The following is an 18,801-nucleotide window of genomic DNA, read 5'->3' as shown; positions in this document are numbered from 1 at the left end:
GTAGGGGATTTCTGACCTAGTCGTTTTTTACCCAGAATGCATCTAAATTCTTAGCAATGATGCTCCAATACCCCACCTATGCTTAATTTTTTATTTGACAGCGTAAATTCCTAGTTATGATGAAATTAGGCTGCGGGTCGGTGATGCCAAAAGCTACAAATTACTGTGAATTGCTTACGTCAATGCGTAGAGCTCTTACATGCGGTTGCAATGCAACAAATACGATTACAATGTGACAACCGGGGAGGGAGCACGAGGCACGAGAAGGAGAGGAGTGAGCGCCGTTAGCTCACGCTGTGTATTTCCTTATCCAAAAACTTAATAATAACTTACAAAAATTAGCTTTTATACCTTAGCCAAGGTTTTTGGTGGTCAAAACTAATAATCTGGGAGCTCTAACTAAAGATAGGTAAAGACACGTTGATATAATCTAGAAGCTTGTAGCCCTGGCTCATCAATTACAAAGTTCAAATCTGGAAAATAGGAGTTACAATATTCTCGATTCATCAAAATAATAAATGTTTTTACAATGAGAGCTCCAAATAATGGTATCCAAGTTATCTTGCTGCTAACCTTCCCTCCCCCTTCACTTGTGTTGTCCCTTGACACAGCTTTATGGGCTGAAATAATCTTTGGGTTGATGGGTGGCGAGGTGGTCTTTAAGTGCATGTAAAGCTTTCTCATATCTGATCTTTCTTTCTTTGTCTGGAACCTGCAAAAACTGCATAGTGACTCTATTCTTTAGCTCGATGGCGGAGTAGCCTACGAATTTGGAAGTTAGGTTGCTAATCATTGGCCCAAAAATCTTTGTTTGCCAAGTGAAAAACCCTGTGTAGAATGCTTCCTCAAACGCCAACATATTATGAGATGGCAAGAACATGCAGCGGGCATAGAAGCCATAGAGGACTTCTTTGGAAGGTTGGCCGCTTAGGTCGTAACATAGACCCTTATTGCCCTCAAGGAAGGACATCCACGGTGCTCTGCTTGCTCTGGCTCGTGAAAAACTTCAATGCATGTGAGAAGCATTCGGCAGCAAATTTTGTAGAGCATAGCACATGAGAGATCATGGAGACTTTTGAAGAATTCCATGGTGCCAGTTAGGGTTTTCACCATGTATTCCTCTATCGGTGTTCCCTTCTCTAGAGTTGGCAATCTTGGATAATTCAGCCATGTAAGCTGCTTCTTTGTCATTGCCTCGTGTGCTTGCCACGTCCTTACTCTTGGTACAGGACAAAAAGTTGGGTCCTCTTAAATGTAAAGAAAGAGGATGCAAGAGAGCTACACAAGACAAGCACACACCACACAGAGATGGAAAGCTTCTTCTTCTTCTCACAGAAAAGAGAGTACAAAATGACTAAGTGCTAAAACTGAAAAGTAGCACATATGTACATGCGGTCACTAAGTGTGAACTCGCTAGAAGCGTACTAGGCTGGCACTATAAGTGTCGTCCAGCTGTAGAATCACTGGCAGAGATCCTCCGTGTCGGTCACCTAACACGCCAGTGAGTAAATGTCGTAAGCGGCCAAGACCCGTAGTGGATGCCAGCTCAAGATGTAGAGCTCGACATCTCAACACTCCCCCTCGAACTCTGCATGTCGCAGAGTCCAAGCATAGTCCGGAAACATCAAAGCTTCTCAGCTCCGAGGGCCTTGGTAAAGATATCCGCTATCTGCTCCTCTGTGCTGACGTAGACCAAGTCGATGTCGCCCGCCAACACTCGCTCTCGAACGTAGTGGTAATGGACCTCTATGTTCTTGGTCCATGCATGGAACACTGGGTTCCTAGCCAACTGCATGTTGCTGAGGTTGTCACAATGGATGACAATCTGGTGGTCCACCTGTACTCCCAAGTCCTCAAGTAATGTGCGTAGCCAAGCTACCTCGCACGCCCCAACTGCTGCACCTCTGTACTCGGCCTCTGTGCTCGATAAAGCAACCATAGGCTGCTTTTTGCTACTCCAAGTAACAGCAGCACTCCCAAAAGAGAACATGAAGCCACTCGTAGATCTCCTATCAACAATGCTACCTGCCCAATCTGCATCTGTATACCCATACAATGCTAATGGCGCATCTGCTGCATAGAACAATGCGTAGTCAAGAGTCCCTTGCACATACCGAAGTGTGCGTCGTACTCCATCCAAATGTGGCTTCCTCGGAAGCTGCATGAACTGACTCTCCAAGCCTACTGTGTAGCTCAAGTCTAGCCTCGTGATAGTCAAGTAGATTAGACTACCCACAATCTTCTTGTACATCTTGACATTCTCAACAACATCACCCTTCCCTGCACTCAGCTTTGCATTCACATCCAAGGAAATAGAAATTGGATTACAATCAGCCATACCATACTTTGACAACATGTCCAAAGCATATTGTCTCTGTGACAACCATACACCCTCTGGAGTCCTGATCACCTCAATGCCAAGAAAGTAGCGCAACTCGCCCAAATCTTTCATTTCAAACTCCTGTTTGAGAAGACCCTTCACATGGTCAATCTCCATAGCATTGTCACCCACAATAATAAGGTCATCTACATATATGGTAATGACCACAATCCCCACATCACTCTCACGTACATAGAGTGAATGATCAGCATGAGCTCTCCTAAACCCAATACTGACAAGATACTTGGCAATCCTGTCATACCATGCTCTAGAGCCCTGCTTCAAACCATACAAAGCTTTGAGAAGTCTGCATACATAATCTGGGTAACCTGGATCGACATAACCAGGTGGCTGATCCATATACACTTCCTCTTGCAACTCACCATTCAAGAAGGCATTCTTTACATCCATTTGATGCATAATCCATCCTCTAGATGCAGCCACTTCTATGACAGCTCTCACAGTCGTCATCTTTGCCACTAGAGCAAAGGTCTCCTCATAGTCTATGCCATACATCTCTCCATAACCCTTTGCGACCAGCAACCTTTTCCTTTCCTTTTCGTGATACATTCCCTGTACCTGCTGGTGGAGTAACTTGCATACGTAGTCTACCATTCCATGGCTTCTCAACAGAGCCACGAGAAGACGACTCTTGTGGTCCACTCAAAACCTGTGACTGTGGCCTCACATTTTGTACAACCACATCATCTTTTACATCAGCCCTAATAGTGCCATGTGCATTACTGTACCAGCTGCTCATCTCATCAAAGACTACATCTCTGCTCACTCGTAATTCTCGTGTAGTAGGATTGTAGCACCTGTACCCCTTTTGTTCAATGGAATATCCCACAAGAATACATTTCTCTGCTTTAGGATCCAATTTCCTACGCAACGCATCTGGTACATGCACGTAAGCTATGTAGCCAAACACTTTCAAGTGTGCCAAATCAGGCTTTGTACCTGTAAACTTTTCCTCAGTCGTTACATCATGCACCGTAGCTGTAGGTGTCCTGTTCATAATGTACACAGCTGTATTTACAGCTTCAGCCCAGAAATGATGAGGCATGTTCTTCTCATTCATCAATGCACGTGCAACCTCTGCAATGTGCCTGTTTTTCCTTTCTGCGACCCCATTCTGCTGTGGGGTATATCTGCATGTAAACTGCCTGCGTATACCATGCATTCGTAGAAAATCTGAAAAATCGTTGGAGAAGTACTCTCCCCCTCCATCTGACCTCAATGTCTTGATTTCCATATCTGTCTCCTTCTCAATCATGACTTTGAAGTCCTGAAAGTGACCAAACACTTCACTTTTGTTACGCATGAAGTAGACCCATACTTTCCTTGTATGGTCATCAATGAAAGAGACATAATACCCGCAACCATGTATACTTGCAGTATCGGTTGGACCCCAAACATCTGTGTGCACCACCTCAAGTGGCTTTTTACATACATTGCGCTCATGTGGAAATGAGCCCTTTGACTGTTTTCCAAACTGGCATGCTGCACACACTTTATGCATACCATCGACCTTGAATTTGGGCAAACCTTTTACAATCTGTTTTGATTGCATGCTGTGCAATCTCTGCTCATTGACATGGCCAATGCGTTTGTGCCAAATTTCAACATCAGCCACAACACCTGTGCCCTGTGCAAATAATGCAGCTTTTACCTCAGGCATGTCTACATTCAACGTAAGCATTCTGCCCACACATTTTTCCTCTGTGATCAGCTTACAGCCATTCTGGAAATCTTCTACATAACAGCCATTGGGATTGAAGCGAACTTGCAAACCCTGCTCAACCATTTGTCCAACAGAAACAAGATTCTTTGTAATGTTTGGGACATGAAGTACATCTGCTAAGTACTTTGATTTCTCACTCTTCGTATTTAGAGGTATGTCCCCTACATGAGCAATGGGGTGAGCTGTGTCATCTCCTGTTGCACAGAGCCTGACACATCTGGTTTGCGCATATCTCTAAACCACTCTCCACGAGACGTCATGTGATTAGAGGCACCTGAATCCACATACCAAACATCATCTTGGGTGGAATTCTCTGCAGTCATTGTATTCATTACATGCTGCATAACAAACATGCGCTCGTTTTTGCTATCATCTGCATCTCTGCTAGTAGATGCATAGTTTCCCTGTTCTCTCTTTCCACTTGCTTTTCCCTTTGGACAGTCACGTGACATGTGACCTCTTTCACCACAAGTCCAACATTCTCTGCTATCTGCAGTATGTTGCTGCCTTCTTGATCCTGCACCACGACCTCTTTGACTCCCCCTGCCTTGAGACTGGTTTCCCCTGCCACCTGTATTGTTTTGATTTGATTGACCTTCTTGAAATTGGCCCCTGCAACCCCTTGGGCCTCGACCACGGGCCTCGACCACGACCTCTACCTCTACCTCTGTTGGAGTTAGAATAGAAGGCCTGTTCAAAATTATTTCTGCCATGAGAAGAAGATGTGCCAAGGTTCTTCTCCTCAAGAATAAGCATAGAAATCAAATCTTGGAACACGGGGATGTCGTCTCTTGTATTCGTGGAAGACCTGAAATGTACATACTCATCTCCTAGACCATCCAAGCATGCACGGACAATGTCATCGTCTTCCACTGAGACTTTAATAGATCCAAGAGCCTCAATGATACTCTTGATCTTCAAGGCATAATCATTGATGGAGAGGTTGTTCCTCTTAACCTAATTTAGCTCCGACTTTAGTTGAAGCTTCCTGGCCTTGGTGTTCACCTTCGAACACTCTGCCTAAGTTTTTCCATGCAATGGCGGGGGTTTCAGCATCCTGTAGATAGCCCATCATGCCATCTGTGATGCTCATAGAAAGCCAATACATCACTTTGCTCTGGCCTTGTTGCCAGTCCCTCAAAGCTTTTCTTTGTTCTGCTGTAGCATTTGCCTTGGGAATCTCTGGTTCCTTTTCATTGTCTCCTTCTACATAGTCCCAATAACCTTTTCCTTTTAGGAAATTTGTTATTCTGAACTTCCACGCAGGGTAGTTATTTTTCTCAAGCTTCTTAGTAACAATCTGACTGAAACCGTCAGACATCTTGAAGCACTAAGACAAAATAGTTGCAATCTGCAAAAACCTGCAAATCTGTTGAACCTGCTATCGTGGTACCTGTAACGCTTTCTACACTCAACGAGTGTCCACAATCAAGCGTACATACAACCACTGTACTTGTACAGTAAATCTCTGTATACTGCACTTTGGAGACCTATTCAGAAACTTGTAAGAACGAAGGGATTATGATGCTCTTGCTCTCTTAGCCTCTCTTGCCTGCACCAGGCTCTGATACCATGTAAAGAAAGAGGATGCAAGAGAGCTACACAAGACAAGCACACACCACACAGAGATGGAAAGCTTCTTCTTCTTCTCACAGAAAAGAGAGTACAGAATGACTAAGTGCTAAAACTGAAAAGTAGCACATATGTACATGCGGTCACTAAGTGTGAACTCGCTAGAAGCGTACTAGGCTGGCACTATAAGTGTAGTCCAGCTGTAGAATCACTGGCAGAGATCCTCTGTGTCGGTCACCTAACGCGCCAGTGAGTAAATGTTGTAAGCGGCCAAGACCCGTAGTGGATGCAAGCTCAAGATGTAGAGCTCAACATCTCAACATTGAAGTGCCGCAGGTGCTCTTGTGAACAGAATCAAGTATCTAGGATTCTTGTTCAGCCAGCTCTTTCTCCACTCGGGGTGGACTTCATCTATGTCTTCTGTTTGCATGTCTTTATATAGTTGTTCCTTAACCTGTAGCAGGTCTACCTTTTTTATCAAGGGATATGGCAGTGATTGTTAATGCCATTGTGCATTGATTTGGTTGGGAGTGAGTTGAGTAACATTGACAAAATGAAGAACTCTCAACTCCCAATCCATCACTGCTTTCCATTGTTAATCTGTCTCCTGAGCAACCTTCTCCTTAAGTGCATCTTCTTCAGCTTTTGACAGATGGACCATTGGCACTTCATCGGCTTCTATTAATGGTACCTCTGAGAGTCATCTTCTCCGCCTAGCCCTTCTGCCAGCTGTGTTTCCATCTTAGTGAAAGAGACTGAGGGAATATCAATGTGGGGTTGTTCTGATGTACTTGCTTCTTCCTGTGTCTCTTGTTGTCCATCTCGTAGTAGCTAATTAACTCTCTTGAGCTCTGTTATCTCCTTGAGCAGCTCTTCTTCTCTTTGTACCCACATTAATGCAAGGTCTCTGCATTGTGACTGCTCTAGCTTTAGCTCTAGCTCAAGATCTTTATTCTTTTTCTCCAGTGCTTTATACACTTCGTCTATACCTTTGATTGAGGCAACTGAGGGATTTTCTCTTATCTGTCGCAAGAAGGTTGCCTGATCATTAATCCTCTACTCTAAATATTGCAATGAAGAATTTGCTATGTCTAGTTGTACTTGGACCTTTTGAGCTGACATAGCTGTAGTTAAGAGTTTGTTGGTAACCTCTGTCAGTTGTTCGTCTTTGGTCTTACAGGCATCTGTTAACTTCATGAGAAGTTCATCTAGCTCTTCCATTTTCTTTTGTTGCTTTTCATTGGCCAGCTCGTGTTGTTTAGCTTCAGCTTTCAATTCTTGGATTTGTCTCTGCAGATTAGTGATGACATTCATCCTGTCCTCCAGTTCTCCTTGTAGCGCATCTATCACCATTTCCAACTCTCTAGCCTTAGCACTATGGCTAAGTGTTTTTGCTGATCACATTTTCTCCGTCATCTCCTGCATCTGCTTTGCATATTCGTTTACTTGGAGAATTACTTCATCATTGATCTGCCAGTCTTCAGGGTATATAAGCTGCCTAGATGTTTCAGCAGTTTCTTGTGATTCATTTGGTGGGACTGTGGCGGCTGTTTGTGGTTGTTTTAGGAAAAAACTACTCCCTTGTGCATACTCACGAGCACGACACAGACAACATGCTTATCATCCGATGACACGACTAACCCGTAGGTGCACGTAGGCAATCTCGTTAGCTTGTCAGGCTGAGACCAATCTACACATACGCACTTTTATGATGCATCAATCACTAACCCTAATAGATTGCAACCCACTCTATCCCTTAACGCTCACAACACAGTTTACACGTCCAATGAACTCGGAATCGCATCAAACTTACTAGGCACCATCCTCTCACTAGGACATATTTACCTATAAGTCTAATCTCACCAGATTAGAACCCTAGCTATCTCGAATACTGTCACGATAGACTAACAGGTCATAATCCAAAAGTGGGCGAAACTTAAGTTTATAAGTATCTATGTGTAGCTAATCTCTTTCTCATTCCATGAAGCACTTGATTATTGAAAACAGACACCGTTTGTGCTACTTACAAGCAAAACAAGCTCGAGGAAGAATCGATCGCGATCAACTCGAAACGGCGAATGCGTGGCGTGGGTGCGTAGCTCTCAGAGAGACTACCGCGATGGTGTGGTCGCGTTGTGAATCCGGTGAGGGAGAAGTTCGTAGCGAAGAGGATAAGACACACTCACTCACTCTCTCTCTCTCTCTCTCAGACTCGTACGACATCGGATTAATTCAAAAAATGTTATTCCAAAATGGTTCTAAGGTGACTTTTACACTTTAGTCACCTTAGCTCAAAAATGTACATGGGGTTCTCTTGCTCATGATTACAAAGTGGGAATAAATCTGAGTCCTGACTAACTGACTAATATTTACATAATCCAGACGAATGGATCAAAATGATAAAACGTCTTTGACATAAAAAATGGAATTTGATATGCTTTACAAGATGGGCTCATTACAACAGTTGGACCAATGGGGCTCCAACAGTGGTAACGATCGGGTTTGTTCCTTCCCTTGAGGCTGTGCTTTTGCCTCTACTGATTTGTCTTCTTGAGGCTTCATGGATGCCTCAGTCATTTCCTGTTGGGTGGTGGTAGATGATGTGGCCTCTGTTTCTTGTGTTTTTGGTTGCTCAAAACTTGTTGCCTCCTTTGGTTCAGGACTTGCTGCTCTTTCTGGTTCTGGCTTTTTTGCTTTGTCTTGCTCAGAAGTAATTGCTGCATGTTGTTCATATTCTACTGCCTCTTGTGGTTCAGGCTCCTTTTCCTTGGTTTGCTCGCCCTCTGTGGGTCTATCTATCGGTGATGGTGGAATGCTTGGCATGGGGTGTTTGTGTTGTTCCGTAGGTGACGATGGTCTAGGAGACAGCTCACTTTGTTTGTGCTGGGCCTCACCTTATTGTGTCGCTTCAGCTTGTTTTTCTTGCTCGGATGCATCTTCTCTAGCTTTTCTCTCAGCTTCTTGGGCTTCTTTTAGCTTTAATGTTTCCGCTTCCACGTACATTCTTTCCAAACAATCCTTTGGGTCTTCTGCTTCTTTCCGTATAGGGTTCTTTGTTCTTGGCCCCTTTAGCTCCTTTGGTACCCACTTTCTAGGGTCCTCACCTGTAGCTTGGCGGCTTCTTTCATTGGTTGCTTTTTCGCTTTCAAGCCTCGCCTTTTTCTGTTGAGTCTCTTCCTGATGTGTGGTCACTGCTTTTCTTTTCATCTCTTCAATGCGCGCTCTTCTTTCCTCATTGTGTGAGCTTTTGCTGCTATGTGCTTCAGGAGAGCTCTCGATAGATTCTTCATCGGATTTTTAAGCTCTTTTTGTGGACCTTGTGGCTCAAGGGAATGGCTACGCTGATACTATCCATGTGTTTTGATATGGGGCAGGTGGCAAATTGTCTACCATGCCGATAGCATGGTATGCTATTCTTGTGAGTACCTCAGGTGCTCCCAGATAGGTTATCTTGCCCTCTTTCTTGGTAACCTTCAGCATGGATAGCACATATTGTGTGTGATCGATGGGTTGTTTGGTTGTCGACTTTAACACTTGTGTAAATGTAGTCGCAACTGCATGATTGAGTGTTGTGTACGTTGGTGGTCTCTTTGCAAGAAAGTGAAAGTGTTGATGATATATTCATGCTGGTTGTTTCACTTGCTTCTGAATGAGATCAGCAAAGGTTGCCACAACAGTTTCTTTGGTAAAGGTACCTGCTGTTTTTCTGTCTCTAGCTCTCATGGTTTTTCTGTTGGCAACTTGAGAGCTTCAGCCACTATTTCTTTCGTAATTACCACTTCTACCTTGTGCCCTTGCTGGTTAGTAATCTGGGCTATTCCATCTTCCTTGATTGTGGACAAGAGCTCATAGGCTTTCTAAAAATCTACACCACATGGCTCTTGGTTATAGTATTCTCTGAGTCCAAGCCTTCTATTCGCTTCTTTTGTTTCGGGCTTTGCCGCGATATCATAGACCTCTTTTGGCAGAAGCTATAGTTCTACTTGATGTCCTTCTTCACTTTTAAATATGCCTGCAGAAACCGTTGTGTTGTTCTCCTCAAGCTGTTCTTTCGACAGATAGGTTGCTTTGGCAATCTTTATTGAATTGGGGTCCAGTTGGTATGGTGGCAGCTCTTGCAGCTTCTCCTTTTATGAGACCCTCTTCTTGGCCTTTTTCGCAGCTTGCATTCCTCCTATGGTTGCAATGCAACAAACGCAACTACAATGTGACAACCGGGGAGGGAGTAGGAAGCGCGAGAAGGAGAGGAGTGAGCGCCGTTAGCTCACGCTGTGTATTTCATTATCCAAAAGTTAATTAAAACTTCACAAAGTTGGCTTGTATACTTTAGCCAGGTTCTAAAATGTGTAATGTCCGACGCCTAAGACCTTTAAGGCTCCACACTTATTGTATCTGCAACCTAGGTACACTAACTGACCTATGCTTTACACCTTGGAACTCTTATTGAGCCCGTAACACGTTACAATTATCACAATGGCTAAATAATTCGAGAAATTACAATAATGGCCATTATGGAAAAATGTGAAAAATGTGTAACTCCAATTTTCATTGCTTCTTTGTATTCATCTTCGATGTGCATTTGTGCGTCTTTGGTCTTCGATCTTTAGCAGCTTTTGTTAACTGACGTTGACTCAGTTAACATCAGCAAAAGCACGACAAGCACCTCAAGCTTGGGCCGGGTTCCCACATGAAGCACAACCCTAGCTTGCCTAAGGTCAAAGGACTTTTAACAATAACCTTTGGTGGAGGTATTTAATGAAGCTCACCTTGGTCTTTAAGCTCCATTAGCTAGCCTTGCTCTTTGACATACCATCTCTCATTTGGACCCCTTTAACCTTGTCCCCGTGTTGAGATAGATCCATAATCACATGTCTATATTCTAACCCTTGTTCCCATTTATTCTCCCACATTAAATGGTCAGTTTAATATGAGAAAATCATTCGGGTTGGTTAGATATTAGATTTTATGACATTACCTCTCTCTTGAAACCATAGTCGTCCTCGGCTATGAGGTAGAAGAGATAAAGCCTTAGTTATTAGTTGATGTTTCTTAGCGGGTAGAGGATCCCTTTTTACCCTACAACGTCATTCCAAGATGGATGACTAATCCATTTCGAACTTGAGAGACTTAGATGCCACAAGCATGTCTACTCTTGAGTCCATTTCATTCTCCCAAAGTAGAGTGACAAAGTCTACTTGGTGTTTGAGAGACATCGTCATCACAAACATGATTCTAAGCATTCATACTACTTAAATTTTTCCACAAGGTTAGTCTTATAAGATAAAAACATTGACCATTTAAAAGAAACATGTACATTTGCTTACTCTAATGTAGCATAGTAAGCATTGACAAGGTTCATACTATCCTTAAGGTGTATTCCTTGCATGCATCTAGCATCTTCAAGAAGATAATTTTTGAACTTAATAAGATACCGTCGGATAATCTTACCATGTTGTAGTACCTTGTCCTCATGCTGAAGGATAGCTTCGGGTTGTAGCACCTCTTCTTGGTCTTTGATTTCTGGGGGGTCTTCAATAATTGGCTCACTTGGTGGCTCTCCTTTGTAGGGCTTAAGTAGGCTCACATGAAAAGCATTGTGTATGAGCCAATGGTTGGGCAACTTGAGTTGATAATCCATCTCATTGATTGGCTTCAAGATTTGAAAAGGACCATAGTATCTTTTTGCTAGTTTAGCATAATACTTTTGATGGCCGTAGGATTTTTACCCGTTGTTTGCCTTAATCGAGCCTTGGGAAACTTGAGTAAGACCCAATCGTTTTATTTGAAAGTTAAGGCCCTTTTGGGCTTATGAGCATTAGCTTTTTTCCTTTGTTGAGAAATGGATATAGTCTCCTTAATCTATTGGAAAGATTCTTGTTATAGGTCACGGCTATACTCATTTTCCATGTACTTTGAGTAGTAAGGGACTTTTAGGTCTTCCCTCTATGATCTCAAAAGGTGCCTTTCTCGTAGTAGTATGGACAGTATTATTGTACACATACTCTACAAGGGGTAAGTATTTCTCCCATTGTGAGCATTGATCTACTTTTGTAGATTGAGAATCATAAGATTGGCTATCTCACTTTGGCTATCCGTTTGTTGGTGATAGTCCAAAGAGAAATTCAATCTTGTACCTAGATTTTCAAAGAGACCTTAATAGTCTTTTTGACAAGAATAAAATGTGCTTGCGTGGCTAAACGAGTCTACTATTGTCCATCTTCCCATATTCCCATGGATAGACCTGGGTAATCCAAAGATAAAATCCATGGATATACTCTCCCATGGTGAATTAGGGATTGACAATGGCTGAAGTAATCCAGGTTGCTTCCCTCTATCATATTTGGTCTTTTGGCATATCAGTGTATCACACATATGGATACATACTCTTGTATATCCACTTTCATGGTAGGCCAATAGAAGTATGTTTCTACTCCTCAAAGAGTAGGTTGAACCCCTCAATGCCCCGCATATGGAGGAGCATGGGATTCATACATAACTTTCTCTTATTCATGAAGGGAGTGAGTAACAGATATGTTGTTTCCATGGAGAAGATAACCATCTTGCAAGGTGAATAGTTCCTCTTTCTTCCCTATGTCAGGACTGACATTATATCTTTAAAGTGAGGGTCAGTAGCATACTCATCTATCATAGAAGGTAGATCATTGTGAGTTGCTATAGACACCGCATTGACTCTTGATCGTTGTGAAAGTGCATCGGCCATTTGATTGTGCTTGCCAACAATGTAACCAATATGAAATTAAAATTGCGAAAGAAAATTTGTCTAACTCATTTGTTTGTCGGAAAGCCTGGTTTGCGTCATGAAGTACTTGAGACAAGATAAATGGAGTCCCCAATAAATAGTGCTTCCAAGTGTCTAGGGCATGTAGAAAAACTAAAAGCTCTTTTTCATATATGCCCAAGACTCGTTCATCGGCATTGAGCCTTCGGCTCTCATATGCTATGGCATGCCCTTCTTAACACTAGAATGGTAACCTAACATGACATAAAAGTGTCCTTTCAGGGTTTTGGGAAAAATTTCCAAAACCATAGTAGATCCACTCATTTTGAAAAATCCTTTCATGAGCTTATAGTTCAATAACTACTACATATGGAAAAAATGAGAAACTTGTAATTTTTCTCATCCCTTGGTCACTACAAGCCTCCAAAGTTGATGGACCATTGCATTTTTCCCAAAACAACAATTTCGTACGGTTGATTGCATATAAATAACAATGGAGATTTTTGTAGGACATGAGATAAAATGCCCCGTTAACTTCAATGGGTTGGTGACCAAAACATATGGTTGCTTTTACCTCACTAATTTTTTTTTGGGCAAAAAAAATTCCATTTTTGCCATTCTGCGGACCTATCATCAAAGTTTCTATAGTCACGCTCAATACAGATACTATATACATGTTTTCTTAGTTCCCTTTGGGCCTCTGGATTCAAAAGGATCCATGGAGCATGTCAAAAGGATAATGGATCTCTTACAATTGGAACCTTGGGGGCAATGATAAAGTGCTAAATACAGCAAACATGAAAAAACTGGGTTTAGCATTATGACTCTAGAAACCCATAGAAACTACTCAATATCTAGCCAAGTTTGTAGTCTATGATTAGATATGGTCACTACCTACAAAATACACACAATTGGCCTAAGAAACTAGCAATATTGAGAAAGTTATACTTTCTACTCTAAAATGTATCGTATTCTTCAGCAATCAAAAAACTCAACCATCATCATGTACTATGCTGTATAGAATATTAGGTCCCCCAAAACTCAAGGAAGATTAGCTTTATGTTATACATTACACTTGCACAATCAAAATTGAATTTGGATATCAAGAAAGCCACCAAAAAAATCATAAAAGTGCTAATTTTGGCCAAAAAACAGGATTATGCAATTCTTGTAAATTGGTCATAACTTTCAATTTTAACACTTAGCTCTCCCTACAAGCATCAAAACATGTTGAGAACTATGAAGGCCTACCTCTAGCCATCTAAACCTCACAAACATGAAGTTTAGAGTGGTATAGTTGCCAAAAATTGAAAAAAAGCCAAAAACTGGATCCGTTTTTTCACACAGTTTAGATTCAAAAATGTTGTGCAAGAGTAAGGTTAATGGTGAGATCGATACTCAAAAAAAAATGCTAAGTTTTTTTCAGCTCATAAGGCAACTTTGTGGATATATAGCACCTAGAAATTCGTTTTCATACTATTTAAATAATTCAAGCAAAATGGTCACTTAACAGGACACAAAAGTGTCCAAGGACATAAAAGTGTCATGTTACCATTCTAGTGTTAAGGCAAAACTGCTCCAAGGCAATCACCACAAGCATCACATTGGACCTCAAATGGCTTTGAGAGATTTAGAAGCATAAGGATTGGTTGGGAGGTAAGATTCTCTTTGAGCTTGTCATAAGTATTTTTCTCTTTATCAGTCCATGAGTACTTAAAGTTCTGAATTGTTAAGTCATGCAATGGTCCCGCTATTTGAGATAATTTGGCTATGAAGCGGCTATAGTATGCAAACATACCAATAAAGCTTCTTAGCTCATATAGATTCCTTGGATCATGCCATGCTTTTATGACCTCCAACTTTGATGGATCCATACGGATATCATCTTGAGAGATAATCTGACCTAAGTATTGAATCTCTTGAAGGAATCTCTTCTTTTGATTGATATAAAGCTTGTTCTCCCTCAAAGCTTAAAAAATTACCTGGAGATGTTGCTTGTGCTCCTCCAAGGACTTGGAGTAGATGATGATATCATCAAAGAATACTCCAATGACTTTGAAATAGGGTCTAAAGATTTTCTCCATTAGACGATTGAATGTGGTCAGTGCATTAGTCAAAGCATGACTAGATATTCATAAAGACCAAACATTGTACAAAATGCAGTCTTTATGATATCTTTATTCACTATCCTTATTTGATGATAGCCACTTTTAGGTCAATCCTACTGAAGTGGGTCGAACCTTGTAGTTTATTGATCAAATCTTCTACCTGCGGAACGGGAAATCTATTTTTGATAGTGATATGGTTTAGCGCTCAATAGTCCACACACGTGCATATGTACCATCTTTCTTTTGCACTAAAAGGATTGGAGAACAAAAGGAAGAGGAGCTAGGCCTCACCATCCCTTTGTCTACCAATTCTTGTACTTGCCTAATGATCTCCTCTTGTTGAGCTTGGGAAACTCAATAAGGAGGCTTGTAAGGTGGTGAGCTTCTTGGTAGGAGCTCAATTTGATGGTCATCATCCCCTCGTTTTGGAGATAAGTCCAAAGGGATATCATTCATGGACACATCTTGGAATCCATTTAGAAAATTAGACAAGTTTAATTCTTCTTGATTCCTAACACTTTGCTTTGTTAAAACATTAGCATCATTTAGAGACTCAGGGAAAAAATCATGTACGCAAAAATTGAGCTTCTCATTGACTTATCGAAAGTAGGTGAATTTACAAGTGGTGTAGTACGAACAGAGTCACTAGCATCTATATACATGCTCTTTTCCCTATAGGTGAAGTAGATTCTCCTTTCAAGGAATTTCATCTTGGCAGCCATGCGCCTAGGATTACATCCTCATGTTGGAGAGGAGAGATGAAAAAGTTTTCTTTATAGACGTAGCTTTGGACATGAAGCCTCAACATCCCAATCAAGGGAGTAATAGAGGCTTGTTGTTCCTTGAAAGCTCCATCGGCAGTTACAGTATCTCCCATCACAAAAGCTTGAATGCCCAACTTAGTGGCCAAATCCGTTGATATAAAGTTGTGAGTAGAGCCAGGGTTAAACAAGATGAAGGCATCATGATCCATTACCTTTCCCCAAGCATAGGGGAGAGGTGATCCTTTGCAATGAGCATCCTCTTTTGGAGCTTCAATCGTCGAAGCTCTAGGAGTCTCATTGCGGGCACTTCTTTTGGGGCAAGAACAAGTACCATGTCCTCGCTCCCCACACTTAGAACATTTGTGGTCCTTATGAAAAGCTTCAAGCTCTTCATGAGAGAGTATATTTTTACCTTTGTAAACTCCCTTCTCCTTGGAATGCTTGTTGTTGTTGTTGTTGGAATTGCCTTGGGAAGAAATTTGGGCATTGTTTTTTCCCTTTCCATCCCTTTGTCTTTTGTTTCCATGGGCTTGGTATTCCTTCTAGCCCCTTGTTGGAAATTGATGCGCGAAGCAACCATAATGTGGTGGATTACTTCAGTGATATAACCAGGCCATTGAGAGTTGATGTACTCAGCCATTTGTTCAGGTAATCCGACACAGAATTGTTGCTTTTGTTTGGTGAAGTCTATCTTTTGAAAGACAATAGCCTTGAGATGTAAATCCCAAAACTTGTCCACATATTTGTGGATAGACTCATTGGAGAGAAGCTTCAAACTCCACCATTTGGTAAGCACTTTGTCCTTTGCATCGCTTGCAAGGAATTGCTTCATGATGGAAACTTGTAGAGTTTTTTGGGGCTTTGCGGTTGCCACAAAGGCTAGCCCACCACGAGAAGATTTTTGGAAGTGCATAACTACATGGAATAGCTTGGAGGACTCCGTGAAGCCCTCGTCTCCAAAGGCCACATAAATTGTTGGATGAAGGCCAATACTTTATCGTCAGTAGCACCAAAGGTGCCATCATAGGTGAGAAAAGAGATACTCTTTCCTCCCTCTTTGAACATCTTGAGCTTTTGGGACCTTTGCCATGCAGGGTAAGATTTGCGATGTCCCCTCCTCTTGTATTCTCTAGGAGAATAGCAGTTGCTTTCAGTGGAAGAGGAGGAAGGTGAAGAAGAAAAAGAAGAGGGTGACCTCTTTCTTGCCTTTTTCTTCAATTGTTTCCTCTCTTCCCTTTTGGAGTGACAAGGAAAAGGACTATGGGTTGACCATTTCCTCTTGGGAGGATTTGGTGACCGTCTAGACCATCGTATTCGTGGAGCCACAACTTCAAAGAAACTTAGGGATTTGCTTCTTTCTCCTTCTTTGGATTCCTCCTCTCTTATGGGAGAGAGTATTCTTTTGGGAGTCTCGTGAAGAGGCCTCCTAAGCTCTCTCTCCTCTTGGAGAGGAAGGGAAATCCCATAAGCACGAAGTTGTTGAGTACCTTTGGCTTGCAAGGTACGTTTGCCCATAGCTTGCTACAACCTAGTAACAAGATAATTAACAAAAATGGGGGCATCTTCGTTAGCACCTTCATGTGCAAAATCAAAGTTATCAATGTTCATTCTACTCTCTTGGTTATTGTCAGCCATGCTAATTAAACTTATGTATAGATTACTTTGTGCTTTGGTACCGTCAAAAACCTTAGTTGTTACTCTTCTTTACCTTTGAAAATTAGTTCTCAAGTAGCCATACCCGTGGTTCAGAGTCTCTTGATTGCAAAGACTAGTGGAGAGGGTCTAACATTGCTCGGTTGATTATGGTTCTTGTTGAGCTTGCTCATAGCTAAAAAATGGTTAAGCCAAAGGCAATCCCCGAGAGGCTCCATTGTTAAGACTATAGTTCCCAATCGTGTACCTCGAATTAAGTCCTTCTCAACCAAGATAATAGATCCCTGTCCCACTTACCCTATTGCAATGAACAGGTCCAACCTTTCATGGACAACTTAAGGACCTCTCTTCTTAAGTGAGAAAAGAGAAATCAATGAAGAATGGAAAATTACGAGTGTGTGTCAATCTCAAAAAAGTGAATGCAGCTACCATTAGAGACAACTTTCCTCTTCCAATCACTGAGCACATTTTAGAACGAGTTGTAGGAAAAGAATCTTACAGTTTCTTAGATGGCTTTTTGGGATACAATCAACTTCTGGTTGACCCAAAAGATTAGCATAAAACTGCTTTGGCAACGGAATGGGGTATTTTTGCCTATCGAGTTATGTCTTTTAGGTTAACTAATGCTCCAACCACCTCTCAAATATTGATGAGCCATGCTTTTAAAGAATATCTGAGGAAATTCTTAGAAGTATACATGGATGATATATGCGTACATTCATCAATCCAAGCTGATTATTTTGAACACCTCAAAAAGGTATTCGAAAAATATAGACTTTATAGGATTTGCCTAAATCCTGAAAAGTGCACATTCATGGGTAGAAGAGGAAAAATTCTTGGAAATATAGTGTCTAAAAATGGCATAGCTACTGATATTGAAAAAGTTCATGTCATTGTTGATTTGCCTAGACCAACAATAGTCAAGGGGGTTCAAGCCTTCATGGAGCATTGTGGATATTACAGACGGTTCATTCACATGTACGCTATAATTGCAAAACCCATGTATAGCTTGATGACACACTTTGAATGGACCGAGGTATGTGAAGAATCCTTCATGAAGCTTAAGCAAGTTGTATATACCAAAGACATGCTCTGAGTGAAATATGGGCTCATTTGGATGCATAGGGTGAAAATGGTACCAGATTTTGGCTTTAGGTTTTTGAAACAGTAGATATAATGGAAATTTGAGATTTTGAGCTCCAAAATGGTTCAAACTTGGTTAGTGGGCTTAACACATCATGTACTTTGGATGTATGATGGAAAAATATCAAAATTCCCCCATTTTGGCTAGAAAGTAAATGATCGCGATTATTAACTTTTCTACCAAAATCAATATTTTTTTATACAAATTGGTTCTAGGCATTGTATAGGCCCTGTATATGTGATATGAGGTGATTTAGATCAAGAATTGTGGTCCATAATTCAAACATTGACTTGCAAAGACTTCTTTGCGTTTTTTGGCAATTTTCCAAGTTATAGGTGCTCATTTTGGCTCATACTTGATTTTTGGCATGTAATAGGTGTATACACATGATAGGTGAGGTGATGATACAATTTCCAAGCAAAAATAGTGCAATAGTAAATATCGTGATTATTTACAGCAGTCACAATTTTCTTGCAAAACTTAAAATTTTTGACCTAAACACATTCTATACACCTAAAACAAGTCCTAAATTGAATTTGGTCAAATTTGGTCTTGTTGGCATCACTTTGTGCTTCATTGATCCTAAAATCACCGATTTATGTGACTATACTGTCTGTTGAGTTGGTTTGTCACTTGTGAGGCTTTGAACTTCGCAACATAGTCGTGAAGCAACTCATCCAATTTTGGCTCATTTGGA

The sequence above is a fragment of the Adiantum capillus-veneris genome, chromosome 26, assembly GCF_014529385.1.
Source record: "Adiantum capillus-veneris isolate H3 chromosome 26, ASM1452938v2, whole genome shotgun sequence".
NCBI classification, from domain to species: Eukaryota; Viridiplantae; Streptophyta; class Polypodiopsida; order Polypodiales; family Pteridaceae; genus Adiantum; species Adiantum capillus-veneris.
The sequence above is the reverse complement of the archived record's forward strand: the minus strand, read 5'-3'. Positions refer to the sequence as shown.